Source organism: Epargyreus clarus, unplaced genomic scaffold (assembly GCF_041222505.1).
Source record: "Epargyreus clarus isolate Ecla_fem2 unplaced genomic scaffold, WU_Ecla_fem_2.2 ptg000001l, whole genome shotgun sequence".
NCBI classification, from domain to species: Eukaryota; Metazoa; Arthropoda; class Insecta; order Lepidoptera; family Hesperiidae; genus Epargyreus; species Epargyreus clarus.
Window position 1 is genome coordinate 5,166,950 of NW_027332209.1, and position 22,693 is coordinate 5,189,642.

General features: G+C 35.4%; 1 protein-coding gene across 1 annotated transcript in view; it reads left to right on the forward strand.

Moving 5' to 3' along the window:
• LOC140743571 (G-protein coupled receptor moody) overlaps positions 1-22,693 on the forward strand; it is a 130,470-nt gene that overhangs the window by 69,232 nt on the left and 38,545 nt on the right. Inside the window, exon 2 of the mRNA XM_073074964.1 lies at positions 4,882-4,924. The gene's annotated coding sequence lies outside the window, so the exon portion shown is untranslated. The remainder of the gene's footprint in view (positions 1-4,881; positions 4,925-22,693) is intronic.

The following is a 22,693-nucleotide window of genomic DNA, read 5'->3' on the forward strand; positions in this document are numbered from 1 at the left end:
AAACCTATACCTAAAGGTAAGGTGAGAAGTTCAGCGACGGTGGCCCCTCGAACCCAAATACGACGAAATACGACAAAACTTTGCTTCAATAACTAAGTAACATGAGTCTTTATCATTTATCTCTAACTTGCAAAAAACGCCATAGGCATTACGTTTGACTTATTTACACTACACATCATTCACAAATCATATTCGGATATATAAATTCTCAAAGATCGTCAGTTGGCACGCAGCCCGTCTCATGGGAACGGCACGGCACCGAGACGCTACGCTCCGTGACGTCGTGACATGACATGACAACACTAGAAGTGACAAGCCAATGATAGATTACTTGTTTAGACAATTTGCACTATGTATATTAAATAATCTAGTGTAAACTAAACTTTTAAACTAACTAACTAAACGTTAAATTTTTGAGAGGTGGTAGAACCAATATATTTCGGGGAAGGTATCAACGCCACACCTTGCATGAAGCAGATTTTGGTTTCGGTAGAAGGAATACATGTGAACTAACTTGTAGGGAGTGGCAGCAAATCTATGAACACCTTCACCTTGCCCTTGCTCTTTATAGAGCTAGCGACAGGTTTCCATGGGCGGCAGAGGCCGTTCTCGTTTTCTACTTCAATACTATAAAAATACTGTAAGCATTTGTTGTATACATTAACAACTCATTATTGTCATAAGATTTAGGATCTTAGGCCCGTTCCACATTTTCGCAGGAACGCGAGAAATGCACGAGATACGAGTGTGTAGACCCGATTCGTATCGGCTTTGTTCGGCTTAGACTGAACAATAATCAGATTTGTTGTGATTGGAATTGTAAAAGTATTTTATTTTAGTCTCGGAGATATCAAAAATAGAAAACTTTAAATAAAATACTAAGAATAGAACAAGAATTATTTTTATAACTGCAATGAACAGTTTTGTCTCCTAATTAATTATATTGATTTGCTTTAGACGCTAATTACAAAAGTTTTCAACTAAATTACTTCTTTCAAAAGTTGTCTAGGAGTCGACTAATTAAGGACTTATTCAATATTTGATTTCAGATATGAAAATAAAAATATATAATATCATCGAGGGAAGTAATTTAAAATGTAATTGAAAGAAAGATTAAAGGTCTATAAATATTTTTGAGATTTACGAACAAATATGTGGATGATGACTACAGAGCCAGGCAGGAAAGTAAATTAAAAACTAGAAATATTATTAAAGATGGTAGAGTCATGTTTGTTCAATATTTTCACGTAAAAAATCCTGAGCCCAAATTTTAATTAAAAACCATTGAAGTTCGTTCGTTCTGGTGTTGGTAACATTATTTTCGGGTTCCGTATCCAAAGGGTAAAAACGAAACCCTATTACTAAGCCTCCGTTAGCCTCGTGTTAAATCACCTGAACCGTAATAGATAGACACTTGATTTTTTTCAGAATATGTAGAAGGGTGGTCGCTATAACAATAAATACTAAAAATAAAAATATGTTGATTGTTTCGACTTTTTGACGTTTTTCGCTTTATTAGACTTTGGCAGGTAAACCGAAATACTAACAATTTAGGAGGTACAGAACCCTCGATGTACGAGTTCGACTTGCACATTTATGGATCAGCTGACAGACATGTTATAAATTTTGCGAACTATAAACTATTTCAAGAATATTAATATTCCGTTAAGAAGGGATAAGTATCAAAACAATTATTGTATCTGCAAGGGTTTGAAAAAAACAAACCGAAATTCAAAAGGTATTTACCAAAACATTTTCGTTAGAGGCAAAACAAATCACAAATCTCCGGTTGTCTGAGCACCCATCTTAAAGAGGATTCACCAAAATATTTTCATACAATGTGAAAATATTCTTGAAATATTGAAAACGATTTAGCATTTAACATTAAAACGACCCAATATATTTTGGAAGCACTGAATAATTTTTATGCTCACATAAATCTTCAAACAAAGCGGCATACATCTTAAAAGCATTAAATATTTCATTTTTAAGAACACTATAGTGCTGAGAACAAAAGAAATAGAGTTGTGTGCGTAGAATGTTAATGTTAATCTCAATCCCACATATGGTTAACATTTTACACTTAACATGCAGACCACGTGATGTTATGATTAAACATGTACTCATATGATACACCAATTAGTATTGTTGTTCTACGAACAATATACTAAATTTTGAAATTGTATCACGTGACTTACCTACTGTTGAAAATAAAATACCGTTCTCTCTTTACAAATATTTCTAAACTGTTCTCTGAACCTGTTCCATGACGTCATCCACCAATATGTTATAATATACATAAATATTATAATGTATTTTTTTTATAATATAAGAGTAGCAGACGAGCATGCAGTCCACCTGATGGTAAGTGGCTACTGCCGCCCATGGACATCTGTCATGGACGTCGGTATTCCTACCTGAGGTCGGCCACAGGTGCGCCGCTACCCCTGAGGACTAAACTGGAACGCCTCGGAAAAGTCTGTCTCCCTTACCACACCCTTCAAACCGGAACACAGCAGCGCCTAACACTGCTGTTATTAGGTAGAAATAGGTGTGGCGGTGGTACCGCCGGAGTCGAACCACAAGGGGTTCTACCACCTTCAAAATATTTACTTTTCAAATACTTTTTTATTATTATAGAAATAGTACACGTGTATGCAGTCCATCTGACGGTACATAACTACTGCCGCCCATGGACATCAGCAATCAAACCTAATAAGATTAGAGTCCTACTTGAGGTCGCCTTATTAAGTTGAAACGGCTCCCATAAGTAGGTCGCTTACCCTTAAAACTAAAATACAGCAGCGTTTAACACTTCTGTTATTAGGCAGACATAGGCGGTATTGCCTCTGTCGTCAAACCACACAGGATTCTACCAACAAACAACAACAAATACACAAATACAGACACGTAAAGACAAACATTGATTTATCTGAAACGTTAGACACAAGCTATGCAAACCGTATTTACGTTCATTGTCTATTTCCCGTACCTGGAAGGCAATGACCGACCTACTTCGCTTTCACATTTAACGTTTAAAAGTAAAACACGTTAATTAACACGGAACTAGGCTCAGACAAAAATAGAACAAGGGAATCATTCCACGTAATTATACGGAGTAAATGACTTCAATTTAGGTACAACTGTAATTCAGGTATTTTTTACCTACAATAGGCACCAGTCTCTCACTACGTAAGGTTTAAAATATTTATATTGTTGTAATCATGCAATTTAACATAAGACCTTTTTGTGAGAGAAATAAACTATTTTCATAAACTATTTTCAATTTTAGGTCACTGGTTTTGTCCAAAATAATAATTTTGTACCCTTGGGTGCTAGTGACAATAGTGCAGTTGTAAAAACTATATAAATACGTCCCTTAACCGGTCAGCCGTGATGCAACATATACACTCACGTCCGAAAAGGTGGACCCGTGGCCCTCCGTTAATATATAATAATTATTATGTCGTCCCATGATGAATACTGAGTTATGACTGTATGCTTTTCGTATGTAATCATAGATTAGTACCGACTTCACAAAAGGAGGAGGTTTCTCAATTCGACCGAATTTCGATGTGATTTTTTATATTAGTATTTTAGCCAGTCCGAAATACATAACACTAGATCTGCCTCAAACAGTTCGGTGTTATAAACCCTATTTTATATGCGCTGAAATCGGTAGTTATCTATTAAATACTGAACAGACTCTATAACGTTATTTTTACCTGACTGCAGAGAATTATATCATTCGAACGAAGTATGTTTCATCCTTTGGAACGCCCTACAGCCCTAAGGGATTCGTCAAAATTGTGCGTAATCCTAAGCTACTCGTATATTTAACTATATGGCAACAATGTAAACAGTTTCTTAAAATCACTTTAAAACATAATAATCTTTTTAAAAACATAATAAAGAAACATAATAATTAGAACATATTTTTTACCTAATAATTATAACAAATTATTTTAATATTAATTTTAAATTCTTAATGAATCATCGGCAAAATGAGGTAGCAGATGTTTTTTAACAAAAACATGAATAAAATAAATGAATTTTAGTTTGCTTCCATATTTGTTTAATGCGAAACACAATTTAAGTTCAATTGTTCTGGCTTTGCGGTTTTGACAGTCATTGTATTGTCACCGGCCTGACTCACTTTTATGTTTTATGTAGTTTTATTATACTAGAAAAGTAAAAAAAAACACAATAATATTATGTCTTTCGTTTTAGGCAGGTATTGTGAGCATAACGCAGCAATTATTTACACAATCATTAATTTTCACAAAGATCCTAATGAAGGCTTACAGGTTCAAATAAACTGGTTAAGATTAAAATCGCGCAATGATGTTTCCGGAAGTACTGACGTTTTTGATATTTTTAAAATTTTCTCATTTTTGCATAATAAAAAAAACATTTATTATATCAGCGTTTTGCTTCTTGCATAAAAACGCGAATATTATAAATACATGTTTTTTTATAAGAGAACATTTAACAAATAGATACGTGAGTGGGTATGTGTGCGTACGCGTTTGCTTGTGCGTATCCGTGCGTGCATTTGTATGGTGTATTTCAGGTGAACAATATATATTATTTATGATGTGGCCGAATTTTTCCCTATGATATTTTTATTCCCTTTATGTTTTGTCAAATTATCTTACACAACACAATTTTGCTGTGACAAATATATGCCGTTTACACTGTTTCAGAGTTTCGATTTATTCTGTGTGGCACTTAAATTATATATGATAGTAATTAGAAAAATATTATGAAAATACTAGGATTCTAAGAAGACTTTTGCATCTTTTATTCTAATAAGTTTATTTTGTACCTAGGCCTAACCCTAAACTAAGTTTGTAACATGAGTGTTTTCTATTGTTTCAGATGCTCTGAATAACCACTACGTACAGCGAACAAAAATCAGTAGGTAAGGTTTTCAAAGCATTTTAAACTTTGTGTACAATCTACATAAAAATTAAAATAGGCACGCGAATCTCCCATCCTAAAACTGCAGTTAATGATTATGAGATTCTTTTAGCCCAAGACATCTGGCTGCAACATTTTTTTTAATTTCCAATGCTGGGCATGGTTCACACATTACCGTAATAGTAACCATTTCCCAATGTGTGATCTGATAATAAAAAGAAACATGCAATGAAATATCAATGTCGCAAAAACCACACTTTCCTTCACTTAGATAACATACACATAACAATATTAACATATAATATAACAAGCACTCAAAAATACATAAATATGTCATACTATGTCAAGAACGCATACATAAAAATTACACACACACATTCAGACACACGCATACACACATGCGCACGCACACACACATGCAACACACACACGAACATACGCACCGATATACACAAACACGTACATAGATTTCAAAACACATACGTACCTAGCATTATCAGACGCTATTACTAATCTATTGTAAATTTCTCATTTTAAGTGACAAATGTAATATATCTTATGAGAAATAAAGGTTCTTTAAACCTAGATATTACCATATGAAGTTACTCAACTCTAAAGTGTCTACTTAGAAACACAACACACAGACAGCATGACTACTGTTTACAACGTAATGTCTTATGACGTAAGAATAATTACCATGGATAATACTGTAAATGATGCTAATTATTCCTTCCTTAAGAGTTTACGTGTTCTTGTTTCTTGGAAGTAAAGTTCTTCACAAGAAGGTAAAGTTCTTCACAAGTAGATCACAGGCGTAACCCCTCAATACTTAGTTATACGTGCCTTATCGCCTTCATAAGCAGTCTCTTAGTATATCTGTCAACGAAGTATGGAATTCGTTCTAAAGTTCTCCGGCAGTTCAATGTTCAGAATTCTGACGTTACGAACCGATGAAACATGCGTCAAATTCAATTTCCCAACTCATTCGGTCTACGTCAAGCTCCTCTGACTGACTGAAATAGGCGTGTATAAGTGCACTAGACTAGGAAATCGAATCTATAAAGTGTCCAAATACGACAATGCTTTAAACTGGTGTTGCAGGTGAGAGGTCGTGAGAAATACATATCTCTCCACCTAAATAGTATAGATACTCTGTAAGTCAATAATATCATAATATCATCATTGCCCATTCTGTACATTGAGTCTCTGCTCCGAATGTAAAGGGCTTAGATCATAGTCCTTGAGAAGTACCTTTGATGGTATTTTCAATTACTCTCTAGTATAGGTTTCTTGGAGATATTTTTTATTATGGTTCTTACCTGGGACTTCAAACAATCAGTTTTGTACGATACAAAGCAACTTTTTTTTTATAATATAAGAGTAGCAGACGAGCATGCAGTCCACCTGATGGTAAGTGGTTACTGCCGCCCATGGACATCTGTAATCAACCCCAGATGGGATTAGATATTCCTACCTGAGGTCGGCCACAGATGCGCCGCTACCCCTGAGGACTAAGCTGGAACGCCTCGGAAAAGTCTGTCTCCCTTACCACACCCTTCAAACCGGAACACAGCAGCGCTTAACACTGCTGTTATTAGGTAGAAATAGGTGTGGCGGTGTTGCCGCCGGAGTCGAACCACAAAGAGTTCTACCACCATTCATGGAAATTCAGGGATCGTGGAATTCTAACCCCAACCTTCCTGTATGAAAATCTGATTGCCACTAGACTAACAGTGCACTCTAAGTCAAAAATGAAGATATAAATGACATCACTTATTTTTCATCTTCCATATTAACATGCAAGAGCTTCCTTATACGTATGGGCACCTGATCAACCTAGTCTCATTGTATACTGAATAAGTTAAGAAGGTACGCTACAGGTACAAGAAAATTCGAAGTACCTCCTAGCCACTTGTATTAGGGTCTAAGGGTCATGCATAAACTAAACGTAACGTGTAATTTGATTAGGTCTAGGTCTGTGGACACAGTTTATTAAAATGCATACGTCAATTTAAGTTATATAAAATAGTAACTAAATTGTATTTTACTAGCTGACCCGGCAAACGTTGTGTTGCCATATAAATAAAAAAATGTTAAGAGTGAACGATTCTTATCACTTAGGGGTATGAAAAATAGATAGTAGCCGATTCTCAGACCTACTGAATATGCATGTAAAATTTGGTGAAAATCGGTAAAGCCGTTTCGGAGGAGTACGGTAACTAACATCGTGACACGAGAATTTTATATACAGGGTGAATTTTTAAAACGGGCCTTCAGGGCCAAATCCGAAACTATAAGGATTAGCGAAAAATGCTGAAAGGAGTTACGAGGCCGATTTTGATAAAAACTATAAATACATCATTACTTTTTTAAAATATTTTTTTCCCTGTATGTTTATGTATGTATGTATGTAACGGAATCTTTGAACCTGATTTTTACCCACTTTGAACGGTCCGATTAATTTAAAATTTTGAACAATAATCAAGAACCGATGACAATACACGATTTAATAATTTTACCCCATTCTCTTCATCAGGATCGTCAGGAATCAGGATTAACGATTTTCCTTGTGCAATTTTAGCGTGGTTTTTAGTTTTTAAACTATGTATAATTATTTTACAATAAGAATTACAAGAAGTATACCTTCTGCCCACAAAATCAAAAATTACCTGCTAAATTGGCTCCTATAGCTCCGAGACGCCAGAGTCCACTAATTTAGTTTGCAACGCTTGTTCTGCCTATTGCATGGGAAATGAATATTAAAGGCGCTTCGTTCAATTAATATTCAAACCGTACACAAAGTTGGCAATTCATTCCGCTGTATGTTTATAAGTCGTATACTTACACATGAAGGTATATGAACTGTTTCTAAGCCAATAGGTATACGAACATTGGTCATTAATGGTCCTTTTGGGTCAGAAATATTAAAACAAGTGTGTGTAGTCACGTAAGTAGAATATTCGTACTGTTTTAATAGGTGATACTTTTGCCGAATTTCTTAGCGAAATTGATGAATCCACACCTTTTAGGCAAGCAATAGTCAATAATACCGCGAAAAATAACGAAAAGCTCCAGGTTCGACGTCATTCATCATCATCATCAACCCACTTACTGCCCCACTACTGGGCACGGGCCTACTCTCAGAATGAGAAGGATTAGGCCATAGTCCACCGCGCTAGCCAAGTCCGAATTGGTAGACTTTGCATACCTTTGAAAAGCTTTTTTTAGGATTTCTCAGGTTGAATACCTGTTAAATAACCTACCTCAGGTTTCCTCACGATGTTGTCGTTCACTGTTTAAACAAGTGATAATTAATTTCTAATATGTACATAATTTTGCTAAATTAGAGGTGCGTGCCTGGGATTTGAACCTTGGACCCCTCGATCAAGAGGCCGAGTTCCTTAACCACTACGCTATCCCAGCTATTCATTCATGCTCGTCTAATTTTTCGAAGTATATCATTCCTTTTTTTTTTTGACGAGGGGGAAACCTTCAAAAGGTACCCGACGCCATGGGAGTGACGCCGGGTTATGTAGGACTTTTACCGCACTAAAACCACCCCGGTGGTTGTCCTCAGCTTTGGTGGAGAACTCCGGGATATCCAACAGAACACAACCGGAGTCCTGCTAACGCGATGCCCTTCTATCGGGCTCTGCCCTGGGGGGAGCAATTTACGCTCCTCTCACATCCCCTGGTGATTACAGCGATATGCGACCACACAAACCGCTGTCCTTCCCGGGGTCGCTTGCTGGACGGTTTGAGCTCCCACTCTTGCCGCCCGCAACGCCAGAAGCCCCTTTTAGTCGCCTCTTACGACAGACAGGGGATACCGTAGCCCTATTCTGGTCCCGGTACTACAGGCACAACCATATCATTCCTAGTAAAACGATTTTGCATTACTTTAACAAGTGTATTGTCAAATTGAGGCCAAAAATTTTTTCAAACGATCCAAATATATTATTGATTTTGTTTGTAACAATCTAAAAGTCCTAATCTTTTTATATCTTTACGAAGTCGTATAACCATTACAGAAGTAATTAGGCCGTGGACGCACGTGCAAATAGCTTGCGATTAAACCTAATACCCGGATTATTATGTTTTAAAACAACATCTAGAAGATTAGAGAAAATGTTTAGATGCTAGAATTGTTCTCAATTTGACTACGTGCAGCATCGGTGATTCTATTAAATTTACTCTTATAAAGCTTCGCCATCATTATTCACGCATTGATATTCCATTGGTTTACTTGGGAATTCTCTCAAAATACAAGTAGTTCGGATCCAGGCAATAACGCAGTAGGGTGGACATTTTTAGAGGTTTCTTTCTTCTGTAGAAGGTTATGGAAATAATACCTATAAAGGGTTACAACCACAGTTTATATGAGTAGAGGACACTCCATCAAATGGATCATTGCCAGCTATGACATATTTCATGAATAAGTAGAACAAAACTTTGTCACAATTTGTCGCAAAGAATCCACCAAGTGAGCAGCCTAAGTCGTAACTTGTACAAACTTCCACAATCTAATCTCGTATTTATAGCTAAATCGTAAACCGTATACTTTAACCCATTTACCTACTAATATATTTACAAATGTGAATTACTCATCGCCACGCACCTCTATTTGCTATTTACTTAAACTCGATATAAACTGTGTAAAATATAGGTGGGTAAGTGTGCTTCTCGTGTCAAATACTCTATGTTAAAGTTTCAATTGTTAGTTTATTTGTCCTTTGTTCTTGTTAATGGTTGGTGAATTCTAACTTAAAAATATAAAATAAATATAATATTACTTAAAAATATAAAAATATATAATAACATAAAAATAAAAATAAAACGCTTCATTGAGATAAATAATAATTAGAAAAATATACCCGACTGATTCAAGATATAGCCTTTTTAAAATCCGTCAAACCGTTTAGAGTTCAGAGCGTGCCAAAGAATGAAATATACATAATGAAAGTGGTAGAACCCTTTGCGATTCGACTTCGGCGGCACCAGCGCTAGACCTATTTCTACCTCATAGCAATAGCGTTATGCGCTGCTGTGTTCTTGTTTGAAGGGTGTGGTACATACTTTTCCGAGGCGTTCCAGCTCAGAGGTTCATCAGGCGTAGCGGCACATGTGTGGCTGACCTCGGGTAGGAATAACTAATCCTATCTTGGGTTGATTACAGCCGTCCATGATTACTACTCCTATGTTGTAAAAAAATAAATACATACTTTCACAACAATATTTTCAATCAACCATTATTTTCCTATCATTTCGTGTTTGGCAGAGCACCTATAGGTAGATCAATCATGATGATGGATTTCCACTAGACGATTACATCTACAATCAATTGCTGTTTACGTTCAGCTGAAAGGCCTTAAATGATCTTTGATTTCACGATATCAGTAGATTGAATGGTCAGTAAGTAAATAGGTATATTAATATACTTCACTAGTAACGAGGTGCTTATGTATTTTTTTTTTTTTTATAATATAAGAGTAGCAGACGAGCATGCAGTCCACCTGATGGTAAGTGGCTACTGCCGCCCATGGACATCTGTAATCAACCCCAGGTAGGATTAGATATTCCTACCTGAGGTCGGCCACAGATGCGCCGCTACCCCTGAGGACCAAGCTGGAACGCCTCCGAAAAATCTATCTTCCTTACCACACCCTTCAAACCGGAACACAGCAACGCTTAACACTGTTATTAGGTAGAAATAGGTGTGGCGGTGGTGCCGCCGGAGTCGAACCACAAAGGGTTCTACCACCTTTGAATGTAATGTTTGGAATACTTTTTGTATTCGAAGGATCGAAAAATCTAGGTAGTTCTATACATTCATAAAGTGTCATTCAATTAAAATAGAGCACGATAAATTGGTTTAAAGCCTTTCCATATTGATTCAAATCAATTCCAAGCAGGATTAGAGGCCTATCTGAGATCGACTACAGATGATTTGCTACTTAATTAGGAATATCGTTACTATTAAAAATCAATCCATCCAATTTTCTCGAAACTTATCAATTTCTAATCGGCAGAAATCAAATTTTAATTAATACCGGGCGCCCCTCAAACCCACACAACAGCAGGTATTAGACAACAAAATAACAACAAAGTACGAAATAAATAATTTCACACACGTTCATTCTACATAATAATTATTTTTTATACTTCACAACTATACTTTATTTTGTACTCAGAAGGAAATAAAGTTACAGGCAATTAGTGAACTTTAACATCGATTAAATTGGGAGTAGGGTTCGAACCGAATTTCGTTTTTGGACATTTTACTGTTCAGTAGCCATCCGTGATCGATCTCGTTGATTGATTCTGTCAAGTTGAAATATTTCTAGTGTAATTGAAGCTTATATAATGCTTCAATTCATAGGTATGTAATTATTTGTCCCTGTAGTCTCGGGACTAGAATAGGGCTACGGTATCCCCTGCCTGTCGTAAGAGGCGACTAAAAGGGGGCATCTGGGGTTGCGGGCGGCAAGGGTGGGAGCTCGAACCGTCCAGCAAGTAACCCCGGGAAGGACGACGGTGTGTGTGGCCGCATACCGTTGTAAACACTAGGTGTGTGGGAGGAGCGTAAACTGCTCCCCCAGGGAAGAGCTCGACTAGGGCATCGCGCTCGGAGGACTCCGGTTGTGTTCCATCGGAGATCCCGGAGTTCTCCACCAAGCGCCGAGGACGGCCACCGGGGGGGTTTTAGTGCGGTAAAAATCCCACATAACCCGGCGTCGCTCCCACGTCGTCGGGTACCTTTTGAAGGTTTCCCCCTCGCAAACAAAAAAAAAATATGTAATTATTAGTATTTCATCCTGAAACTCTCTTGACTCACAGCCGAGTTAGGATTCCGTATTTTTTTCGATGTATTTATGTTAACAAACAGTAAACAACAAAATTTACATTTGTATAACAATTACAAAAAACGTTAACCAACACCGTTAACCACGGATTACTACAAAAATAAACAAAACAAAAATATTATTGAAAATGGAGGAGTACAATATAAGTAGTTTAATTGTTCTTACAAACTACTCTACAGGCACAGTCAATAGAACTTGTTTCTTAAATAAGCCAGGACTAGTATTTATTATATCCAACTTTTTAAAATTTACATTATAGTTACGCATCATATTATACATAGGTGAGCGTTTACCGGCACTGACGTTAATATCAACACACAAACCATACCTAAACACTTGCAACTAGAAAAAGCAGGCTTCAGGGCCGCTCAAACCTGAAACTTTCGGCCTCTCATATCGATAGAAAGACCGTTCTGTCACTGAGATCGTCAAGATTTCTAACATCATCGAAGAAATTCGCTGCTGCATATCATTTTAATTTGATCCCTTACCTTCTAAGTTTGAACTTGAAGAGACATCGGTTGTATTCCAGGCCTACCATACAACCATCAACGTCATCCTCAAACGATACTGGCCCACTACTTCTACGGGTCTCCCCTCAATATGAGAAGGATTTATGCCATGATCCACCGCGCTGACCAAGTGCGAAAAACTACATACACCCATATTTAGAAGCAAGCAAGTTTTGTCACGATATGTTCCTTCGCCGTTTCAGAAAATAAAAAGCAACTTCTAAGACTCATATGAACATTCAGAGTTCGACACATTCGAAAATTCAGAGTTTCTAAGGGAATTCGTACCTAGGGCCCCTGGCTGAACGATTAAGTTTCTAACGCCTAAGTTATCACCGCTACAGCAACATCGTATTTGCAGTAAATTCCCGAGGCGACACATGATATCCGAGCCGACCGAACCATTACGCACGTGAATGCATTAACCGTGTTTAGAAACCAAATGCCGCTTCCGGATAATTCATTGAAATATACAATGTACATGTTGGTTGGATTAGTTTTGGTCGTGTTCAATGAGCAAACACAAGGGAATTCATTAAGACATTACGTCTCTTCAGTCAAATGTAGATAGATATTTTCTTAAGCACTACATTTCCTTTTTTCAAAAGAAAAATCGTGGAAACTTCGGTGTTTTTCATGTTTTTCCACCACGATGGTCCTTCACCTACATTTCCCTCTAAAAACAATATTTCCATTTGTAGTTCGAATTCGGATTAAGGGCTGCTGTATTCTGCTTTAAAGATGTGGTAAGGAAGACAAAAGTTGCCGATGCGTTCCAACTTCATCTTCAGTGGTACCAACGCATCTATGTAACTCTAAATATCGAAATAGTTTTATCCGGGGTTAATTAAAGACATCCTTATGTGGATGCAGCTAGCCACTAGGTGGACTGCATGCTCAAATAAAAATAATACAAAACATATGAAATTGACAAAGTTCACCAAGGAGACTTCTAATACAAAACTCACTTTCTAGTATTCATTACGTCAATCCAATATCGTATGGAAAGCTACACAACCTATATAATATCTAATCTACCTATATACTATCTAGAGTCTTTGTTCAAAGCGATGTATGATTGATACCAAGAGCGAATAGAAATCCAAAGCTAAGTCGAATAGGAAGGAATTCTAATAAAGAACAACCAAAGATCCATTGCTAAGTGGGACGAAATTGAAACGCCTCATATAACTAGACATACGTGCCTTATTTCTCTTCAAAACCTTAACCCTTTTTAACACGCTTTTATTAGCTTGGGTTGTATGTATGTATGTATGTATGTATGTATGTATGTATGTATGTATGTATGTACGTAACAGAGTAACCAGGTGCTTTTCGAAAACTGATAAATGGAGCACCCCACGCTTTTTTCACAATAATACTATTTACTGTTCCTTAATTGATTCCTAGATTGAAAATTATGTTCTACTTTTTGGTTGATTTTATCATAAAAGCGTGTTTTTCAGTTTTTTGAACTATATTTATTATATCTACGACGTAAAACCTATCAGACTTGTATAGTGGCAGACAAAACAGTTTTTATAATACAATGTGTGTTACTGTATTTATACCCATAACACAGTAACACAGCCGCGGCTGCACGGGCCATGCCTGTAAAATATGATATAGAAAGAAATCTATGATTTTGTCTGACACGCCCTGTGTCTGGCACGTTCATGTCTGATATGAATGAAGCCTGATACCGGCGATTATTTTTTGTTGTAACCTATTTTTATGTATTTTATTATAATCGTATATAGCTTTAGTTTATATTTACCGAATTGTAACGATAAACACAAGAGTTCTCAATATCTAAGGCTCTCTTAAAATGAAATATTACAGGCTCAAGCTTTCAGTTTGATTGACGGAGGACAGGAAAAAGTGACACAAAGGGACAGGTCAATACCCAACAGGGCTGGCAGGGTCATGGAGATACGATTATTAAATATTTCATGACATACTTATTCATATAAGCACAATTGGTTACTATGTCTGATAAAAAAGTATGTGAACATAAATACGAGTCATGACAATACAACTAAAACGAAAAATAAAATTGTCATGATTTTTTATTTTACGGTTTTATAATATTTAGCCCTATACACGAATATCTTGTGTCATGGGTACCATGAATTTGTGTCTACAAAGACGAGCACACAAATAGCGAGTCAAAAAATCTAAAATCATTATTTATATGTCGTCTTAACCGGGGAAGAAACCCCGAACTCTACAAGACGGACTGATTTAGTGGGCGATCCGCTACTGACAGTTTTGTCCGATATATGAAAAGCTACCTACATCAAATATTTTGTTTATAAATATGATATTTCAAAAATTCTAACAAAATTAATCCGTAATTCAAATCTAATTTCATTTGACACTTACATTTCTAAATGGAATATCAAATGAACGAACATTTGATACCCCAAAAAGAACTTATCATTTGTTATCTAAACAAAAATAATTCCCTTCTAAATGTATATAACAGTTAAGAAATGAGACTGCCTTGACCAAATAATCTATTTATGACGGTTACTTATTACTGATATTATTGCCCTGGGAATATAAAACAGACCATTCGTCCGAAGTATGACGAAGGGATGGTGGATCTTTCCGCAAAAGATCGGTTCTTGAATCGATTCGAATCGAAGTGTAATAAATCGATTTACAAAGGATCGTTCTTTTGGAGAACGATCTTCTATCTTTTCAGCTAAGAAATGGCGAAGATAGCGAAAAAAAGATCATCAGGACCAAACAAATACTAAAATGCGTGTACACTGTTTCGCTGAATCGATCCATTGCTAAAAATCGATTAAAATAATCGATTTGTCTTGGCCCAAACGATCGATTCTTAGATTAATCGATCTCATATCGCCATCTCTAGAGCGATGGTTTATGGTTTTAATAGAAAAATCCGGCCCCGTCAATGACAGCGGCAAATAAAATGCTTCCTATCATACCGTTTTCAGACCAAATAAATATTCTCTTAGACAAAATAAATATCATGAGACAATCTTACGAGATCGACTCGTAAAGTGAGAAATGAAATTGATTGGTATTTATCTGTAAACATTATTTTACTCTGAGGTTCATTTAGTTTCACAGGCTTAGAATTTTTAACTATATTCGCCCTTAGTAAATAAAAATGTTTGTTCTGGCTAATTTTGCCTCAACGGCTAGATTCTGACAACACTTTCATTAGCAGTCAACTGCTATCATAAGAAGTAACTTGTCTACTTTTATTTTAGAAAAAGTATTAGGGTGTTTTTGTAATATAGGAGTAGTAGATAACATACAGTCAATCTGATGGTAAGTGCCTACTGCTACACTGCAACTACTGCGAGTAGATATTCCTATCTGAGGTCGGCCACGGATACGCTGCTACCCCTGAGAATAAAGCTGGAACGTCTCGGAAAATATGTCTCCCTTACCATACAAAAAAATTAAACCCATGAATTCTTTAAAGTATTACGCTTTTACAAGTGAAACCACGGAACACAGCGTTTGAAATAAAAACCCTACCAACAGTTTCGTTTCCACGAAGAAGAACGAGCATTAATAAAATATAAATTGTACAGAAATGATAATGGAATTCTCGTGTCATATTTCCTGACAGCATTTGGCCAACCAGCTAATAATGGCATAGTAAACAAAACCCACACAATATTAACTCTGTTACGTTAAGCCTATATTTTTCATTCCATTTGCTGTGAAATAAGTTACTAATAAAGTGATAGTAAGTGTAACCTCAGTCCTATCTCAATATCAATAACAATAATCATATCCTACTCAATCGTACTCGTATCCAAGGTTCGAATTCCTTTAATTTTTCAGAGCTACGAGTATATGTGAATTAAAAATTTATTATCACTTATAATTATCGCTATAACGGTGAAAGAAAACATCGTGCGGAAAACAGCACGGTCGAGAGATCTTCAAAAAATGTTTTGGAAGGAGTGTAAAGTCTGCCAACTCGAATCTGCCAAGTACGAATTGGTAGACAAATATTGCTAAAAAAATACAGGGTGATTTTTTATAATGGGCCTTTTCTTTTAATTTGTCATTTAGGTTTTCTTCCCAGAATTCCCTTATAAGCGACATAATCCGGTGGCACAGAATGTGTTATTTTTCATAATGAACGTGTTCGATTCCCGGCTAGGTAACTAATTTTTTAAATACTAAAGTTTTTTACAAAAAACGCTTTCAGCATTTTTCGCTATTCTTTATAAATTCGGTTTTGGCCCTGAAAGCCCATTTGAAAAATTGAGTATAGTAAAATCTTTACTTAATATTCGAATATTAGTTTCTATTATGTAAAAACAAGTGACTCACTAATATGGAAATAGGTACTTAGGCTTAATTTACCGCAATAAAGCCCTCTAAGTGCCGTCTAATTCGCACGTTCTCTAGTGATTAGTATAATTAGAGAACACAGCAAACGGTTCGTTAGGTAGCTGTTTACACATAATTAATTCTTTCTCTTAAAAGCAATTTGACCTTCCCCTAAGCTCATGATAAACATCAAGTGTTCGTGGTATCCTTTATTTGGTTTCAAGGAACTTCTAAAACTACCTTACACTTTGGGTCAAATCATGTTATGTGATTTTTAATATCAAAATAGTGTATAGTCCGAATGAAAAGTTAATATTAAAAATAATATATCAAATCAAAGTCATTTTGAAGGTCTTGAAGTCATGTAATAATATAGTCACATAAAAGGTACAGAGTTACGATATAACAACTATACGTAAGTAAGTTCAAACTAGAGATTAGATGTATTATAACTACACAAGTATCTCCGTTATTCGACTGCTCTTGCTGAAGTCTCCCACTAGAATGTCGCTCTCTGTTAACTCGAGCGCCGCCATGGTGTCGTCCCCACTTCACATACCCGCATCTGTGTTTAAACTGTAATATCAAATAAGTCACTTATTACTTTAATGTAATGTTATAAAAATGCAATATCGTTAACATCCAAGCTTCTTATTAACGACGATAACAAATAATATTGATAAAGAATTTTAACTCAGACCTAACATGTTTTGAATCTTTCATGACAAACATAGGAGTAAAAATATTTTATGTGCTGGTATGAAAGCTTGCTACAATTGTGAAGGAAAGCATTGTAAGATAATGTGAGTTTTCAAAAAAATAGTGAAATGAAAAAATAAAAATACAAAACTGGATAGGTCTTTGAACTGAAACTGCTGACCTTACAAAAATAATTTCTTGGACTATACAGCCAATTGCTATTCACAACAAATGCATATAAATTCAGCAGTGAATCAATCACTCTGATCGGTTATTGACGGCCTGCCAAGTATTGATAGAGCTCAATAGAAGCCCACGTCGTATAATTACGAATTCAGAATCTATTAATGCTTTCGTCTGACGTTTTATCTAATAGCAAATGAGGTGTTTATCAAATTTTAAATGTCATACGAAGAAATTCTTTTTTTTTAATTTTTCTATTTGAACCTGACGATAAAGCAGACGTGCTACCTGCACAAGCAACAACAACAAGCAACACAACAACAAGTCTTACAAGCAGTGACTTGTATAACTTTCCTTTATACTAGGAAATTATAGCTTAGTGGTTAACTCGGCCCTAATCTGGGGACCGAAGTATGAATCCCAAACATACTTCCCTGATTTTTCAAAAAATTTAGAAATTTATTATAAGCTGCAGCTGCAAAATATCCCCGGAGTAATCTGAGATTCTATGAAGTCCTCAAAGGTATACAAAGTCTTCCAATTCGCATTTGGCCATCGCGGTAGACTCACTCACTTCGAGAGCAGATCCATGTCCAACAGTGGCAATAATAAGGACGACGACAAAAATGCACTAACTGAAAAACTAAGGGTTGGTTGCGTCGTGAGCTCGTTTAAAGTTAGCGTTAAAGTTAAATATAACAGTAACTTTGACGGTAGCGGTGGAATGTAAAAATTCTGTGTTGCATCAATTTCTTTCTCATTAACGTCATTTATGTCGCTGTCACCACAATTTTTAGTATACGTTGACAGGTAGGGAACTTGATAAATACTGTAACTTTAACCGATCGAAATCGAGCGGTTAATTTTAAGTGTCAGTTATGACGTACCTTCAACGTCAACTAAAATGATGCAACTAATGATTTTTTAACCATAGATTGACGGTTTGTTAGGCTTTTGTAGACGTTATAGTTACATGATGCAACCCTCCCTAAGTCTAAATCATGCCTAACCGCGATCGAACCCGGATCTTTCTACACGTCAAACCTGTGTAATCGCTTAGATCGTTACTCAATCGTCATAAATATATTTCCTAAAAGTCGACCGTCATTTGGGTTACCTTAACGACAATTTGCAACTCATACAGGCAAATCTAGTACACAACTAAACCAATCAAATTTAAACATATAAACCCTAGCCATAGATTAGTAAAGATACTTCGCCGCCTTGAAATTGAATGAAGTCACAAATGGCTTATTAGTAAGTTCTTTTTTTGAATTCTTGAAATAAAAACATTTTTAGAGAAAATTTACGAATAAATAACTAATACTGCGTAATTTACATAATAAATAAATAATTATTTCAAATATTTTAGGGACATTTTAGCACGGATACGTGGCAAAACTTTTTTACGCAACTATTTCGATTCTCAAAACTGGGTACATTTTCTTGTTAGTAGTGAGTAATCTTTACTAATCTATGACCCTAGCCTAATAAAGCTGAAATGGATTCAGCAGTTATGCTACTAAAGTTCTAGAACGTTCGAAAATAACCGTTTTCGAAAATTGAAACATATTCGCTAGGTAATCAGCATATAAAACTGAAAACTATAAAATATTGTTTCAGTATATTGCGACAATATTCAAAATAACGTTTTCAACAACAAACTTCATCGTTTGAAACTTTCCGTTTTACCCAAGGTATATGTACGAAATTTTAGTACAGGTACTGTATTGGTAAAACTTTGTTTTTAGATACATTTCAGTTCGAATGAGAGTAGCAATGATAACCTAATGGTTAGAAACTCGGCCTTTCAATAGGGGGGACCGAGGTTCTAATTAAGCACCTTTGATTTTTCATATTATGTGCGTATTAGAAATTATTATCGCTTACTTAAAGCGGTAGGAAAACATTATGAGAAAACCGGCACGCCTGAGATTTCTTCAAAAAAGTTCTCGAGAGTGTATGAAGTCTACCAAATCACTTTTGGCCAGCTCGGTGGGTTACGGCCAAAATTCCTTTTGCATTGTGAGGAGACCCGAACCCTGCAGTGGAACAATAGGGTACACGACGACGACATAGATTGTGTTTATATTCAAAATAATGTTTCAAAAACAAACTTTATCGTTCAAACTTTCCATTTTACAATCGTTATGTTCGAAAGTTTACAGGTACCGTACCGTATTGGTAAACTTATTCCTAGACACATTTAAGTTCAAATACAACCGAAATACATTCCCAGTACACGTCGCCTTTGGCTATCGCTTTCACATAAAAATAGAACACCTTTTACGACCAAAGTACACGGCTAGTTGACAATAACGACCAATTTTACGTTTAATGTTATGTTTCAAACTAAACTATCCACCGAAGCGACAGACAATTGGGATATTATAATCCCAAGTCGTAAACGCTCGATACGAATATCTTTATCTAAATATTGATAGGGTTGGGTTAAAACTTTTTGGAGTTTATTGGAGTTTACTCCTTAAGAAACGATTTGAGTTATAAGGCCCGGTACGGAAATTTTATGAGGAGTAAAATCAAGTGTAACACGAAAAGTTGAGGCGTAACGGTAACCAAAATATGAATCAAGAGTGCTTTTATTAATTTAAAATACAGTAAGTTCAAATCCCATATGAAAGTAATTATTACAATAAAAATAATTAGCAATATATAAAACATTAAAACGTCATTAACTAATTTGTTTACATTTTTGCATAAATTAAGTTATAGGTTTGATCATTTATAAACACTGTGAAAAATATGAACATTGGCGCCATAATATGATTAACAATCTTTTATGAACGTTTTTAAAGAAGAGTAACATATAAAATCAGTAAGCAATTGAATAAGATATAATATTAGCAAAATAAGTTTTTAACATAAAGAGGCTTTTGTAAGTTACTGATATATTAATTTAACTTATAAAAATGGATGCATTATTGATCAGCACCATCTATCAACGATAAACGGGCAAAATCAAAACAGTATTATTTAATATTTATTACAGAATTATTGCTAATGAATTATGTTCAAAATAAGTTATATAAAATTAGCAATACGTTTTAAATGAATTCTAGAATTATAAAACATTCAGAAACAATCCAAATTACATATAATAACATGTTTATTGAGTCTCATATAAATTTCATCCGTAAATTGCAACAAGGATATTTTATAGATGGCAAAGAAATTATAATTATTAAGTTTTAAGTTATAAAACGTTTAACATTGTTTTAAATATAAATAATTATATTATATTAAAATTTACTTTAATATAAACAATTATATTAAGTTACCATTATAATATTTGGAACCAAAATACATAGATTGATAAACTTGCAAACTTACAATTTATAAAACTTGCCACTAGATGGCGCTATTTTATATTATTTTGTAACATACTTTATGTAATACGCATTATTGAAGTAATATAAATAATCCGAATAATTACAGATATATGTTTGTTTCTCTTATCATTTTAGCAGATGCGTTCATTTACCTACCCTTTTTTCTATTCGATATATATCATAATTATCATTCGTAAGGAGTAAACTCCAATCGTGCGTCGTAGCTGACACACACACACTTTTTACATTGAGAAACAGGTAAAATTTGCAATAACATGAATGAAGTCATTTTAAATTTCAATAAATTACCTAAGTAAGTCCTAAAAGGCGGCACCACCGCCACTCCTATTTCTGCCTAATAACAGCAGTGTTAAGTGCTGCTGTTTTCTGGTTTGAAAAATGTGATAAGGGAGACATACTTAACCGAGGCATTCCGGCTTAGTCTTCAGGGGTAGTGGGACACCATGGCCGACCTTAGGTAGGAATCTGTTCTTATCGGGGAGTGATTACAGGTGTCCATGGGCAGCTGTAGCCACTTACTATCATGCGGACTGCGTGCTCGTCTACTACTTCTTTATTTAACCACCATTAAAACCTATTCTATGATCTATATATGATGATTAGAGATGTATTTAGAAACTTTGACCACTTACCAATGCTTACACTACATGCTTTGTTACTTCTATATTTAAAAAAATCAACGCTTTTCCACCCCTATAGTCACTATCGTACATTTCATCCTTCCCCCTTTGCAGCAGCTTTGCGAGTGAATTGCGACACAATATCTTTCAAAGCTTTGGAGGGTGGTGGTCATAATCTTCCTCGGTGACCAGCCGGCTTGGAAGATTTATGTTATTATCATATTCAGTAATTTTCGTTATGTTGAGAGGGGTCACTGAATGCTATTCGTTTTGAGTTGTTGATTGAGTTGTTTTCGGCTGTTGTAAATGGCTAGTAGAGTTTTTTTGTACAAGGAAATTGAATAATCCAGGTCTGACTATGCCTTCAGAAGTACTGGGTGATCTGTGGAGAGCGGTAGGTGATGATGTGGGCTTATTCTTTTTGTGTCCTTGCTTTCTTGCTGCAAACTCACTAAATAGTAATCAATTGATAAACGTCCATACATATTATGATAAACTAGCACATTCTATTAAATATAGTTTACAAAATGCAAGAGTAACGAGGAATATTACAACGAAACATAAATGCATATCTGAGCGAACCATGTCACTTCTAAATAGAAGACAAGAATTGCAAAGAACCAAAACCAAATCTCGGTCACAAAAAAATGAACTAAGTGCTCTATATAAGTCAACAAGCAAATATATTAAATCTGATTACAAAAACCACAGAATAAAGACTATACAAAAATATCTTGAACAGGGAAAGAGTCTTAAAAAAGCTTTCAAAGAATTAAAAACAAATAAAACTTGGATCGAGGGCTTGAAACAATCGGGAGTCACATCGCACAACCGCAAAGATATTTTAAAAATTGCCACGGATTTTTATAAAAACCTATACAGCGATGAAAAACACCCAAAAACCACGCCTCTGACCGATGATCATTGTCAGGAGTACAATATTAAGGCTGTCGAAGAGATAGAGATTGTGCAAATGATAAAAAAATTAAGACTAGAAAAAAGCCCAGGTCCCGATAACATAACCAATGAAGCTTTAAAGATTGGCTCTGACTTACTAGCTGCACCACTAACAAAATTATTTAATTTAATATTAAAAACAGGAAGAACACCTTCACAATGGTCAGAATCCAATATTATACTATTGTACAAAAAAGGGGACCCAAATGATATAAGTAACTATAGACCTATCA